Source organism: Saccopteryx leptura, chromosome 5, assembly GCF_036850995.1.
Source record: "Saccopteryx leptura isolate mSacLep1 chromosome 5, mSacLep1_pri_phased_curated, whole genome shotgun sequence".
NCBI classification, from domain to species: domain Eukaryota; kingdom Metazoa; phylum Chordata; class Mammalia; order Chiroptera; family Emballonuridae; genus Saccopteryx; species Saccopteryx leptura.
The window spans coordinates 69,551,858-69,554,372 of record NC_089507.1 but is presented as its reverse complement, the minus strand read 5'-3'; the positions used below and the strand labels follow the sequence as shown (position 1 = coordinate 69,554,372).

Genomic DNA, 2,515 nt, shown 5'->3' with positions numbered 1-2,515 from the left:
GGTGGGAGAAGTCAGAATACAGTGTGTCCGTAAAGTCATGGTGCACTTTTGACCTGTCACAGGAAAGCAACAAAAGATGATAGAAATGTGAAATCTGCATCAAATAAAAGGAAAACTCTCCCAGTTTCATACCTATTCAGTACAGTTCGGTGTGGGCTCACACATAGATTATTTAGGGCTCCTTAGGTAGCTATCCCGTATAGCCTTTACAGACTTGTCACTGACTGATGGCCTACCAGACCGGGTTTCTCCACCAAACTGCTGGTTTCCTTTAACTGCTTATCCCACTGAGTAATGTTATTCCTATGTGGTGGTGCTTCGTTATAAATGCGCTGGTATTCACGTTACACTTTGGTCATGGATTTGAATTTAGCGAGCCACAGAACACACTTAACTTTCCTCTGTACCATCCACATCTCAACTGGCATGGCCGTGGGCTGCTCTGCTGTATACACGGTGTTACATCATCATCTGCGCATGCGCACATGCTGCAACATCATCCTACAGAAACTGGGAGGGTTTTCCTTTTATCTGGTGCAGATTTCACATTTCTATCATCTTTTGTTGCTTTCCTTTGACTGGTCAAAAGTGCACCATGACTTTACAGACACACTGTAATTATCTCTGTGTGAGCCCATGGTGCTTATTGAACTGGGAAAGGGCATAGGATGTTGAAATTATTTATCTTTTTAATTGGATGGAGTTACATGGTTTTTCCACTCACACGTACCAACATATATATGTAAAAATTTATAAGTTTGTACTTATGATTTGTGCACTTTATAGTATTTATGTTATACTTCAATAAGATTTTTAAAAAGATTATTGCATAGTTCAATAACTCTACTAATATTTGTAGAAGCATCCCAATGGAAAGTTCTGTTTATTTTTCTCTAAATTAAAAAAGCATATTTCTTAATTTCCTACTTTAGATTTTCTTCCTGGGTTATCCTTCTGTGAGTCACTGAATCAGTAGCAAGGGTGGTGGGTTCAGCAAGAGGTGGAGAAAGAAGAGGAGTCTTCCATGGTGAGGAGATGACGGAGGTGAGGAGAAGGAATGAATCAAGCTCCTGGGTGTGATGCAACGCAGGCTGCACTACTCAGAGGAGACAGTGTCTCTTCCTTTTGCAGTGATTACAACATAGCTTCTGTTTTTACTTTCCTTCACCATTGCCACTGTGACATGGGAATAAAAATGAGGCAGATCACTATGATTAATCCATAAAATTTTTTTAACTAGAAGCTAATTTGTAATTTGCATATAGAGCATACAAAGGGTTTGTACTAATTAGACCGTATGAATGCCTGCAAAGGGGAAAATGCAAAGCAAGCCACATGTCTTGTAGAATTACCTATATGGAAATTGCTGGTTCTGTGATGAGTGCATGGTTATCTAAACAAGCCAGACTCAGACACACACACACACACACACACACACACACACACACACACACACACATGCACACTACAACCAGTGAATTTAAAAGTGCTTTCAGATACAACAACCTGCTAGCAGGTTCTATGTGTAAGACAAAGCACTACTTTGTGGGGAAGCCAAGATAAGTGAGCTATATAGTTCCTGTCCCTAAGGATACAGTCTACAGAGAATATCAGACTGGTGGCACAGAGCTGGCTGGAAAGGAAATACACAATATGGACCAAGAGAAAATACAGCGTTCCTTTGAGTTCAGTGGCAGATGGGAGGTATTTCCACAGAAATAGATGGATAAGAATCTTTGGGGAGAGAAAGAAATAATGATATCAACAGCTGCTGATGCTATTGTATCCTTTCTCACTGAATCCTTAGAAAAACTCTGTAAAGTAGCTATTGTTCACCTCATTTACTGATGAATAAATTAAAGCATAAAGAAGCAGTGATTTTCCCAAATCAGAGGACCCAAGACTCATACCCTGGTCTCTGACTCTATAACCCTTTATAAAAACAAACAATAGTGCTCGCTTCAGCAGCACATATACTAAAATTGGAACGATACAGAGAAGATTAGTATGGCCCCTGAAATATAAAAAATTAAAAAACAAACAAACAAAAAACAATATGTCTTAAAGTTAAGAATGTGACACTTGAGCCAGACTGACAGTGAGTCCCTGTCTCCTTATATTTTGGTTTGAGGACTTCTTGCAAGTTATCTTATTTTTGTGATAAGATAAAAACCTCTCTTTATCTGTGAACTGGAGTTAAAAATAAAAACATACTTTAGGAAGAGTAAATGAATTTACCTACATGAAACATTTAGAACAACTCCTGTATGTATTAGCAGGATGCAAGTGCTTGATACTATAACTTTTTGAAAAAAATTATTATAAAAATGATATACTCTATAGAAAACTGACAAAAGACCTAATAAAAGAAGCTGACACACTTGCTAGAGTCAAGACATAAAAATCGATAGTTCCTTTTTCTAGCAATAATCAATGTGAAAATGTATTCATAAAAAGATACACAATTTAAGATAGCAACAAAAGTTTTTAAGTATTAAGGAATAAAGCTAATAAA

General features: G+C 37.4%; 1 non-coding gene across 1 annotated transcript; it reads left to right on the top strand.

The window, feature by feature from the left end:
- Positions 1–1,952: 1,952 nt before the first annotated feature.
- On the top strand, positions 1,953–2,059 carry LOC136407313 (U6 spliceosomal RNA). The gene has a single exon (XR_010751865.1). It is a non-coding gene; the product is annotated as a U6 spliceosomal RNA (small nuclear RNA).
- Positions 2,060–2,515: the final 456 nt, after the last annotated feature.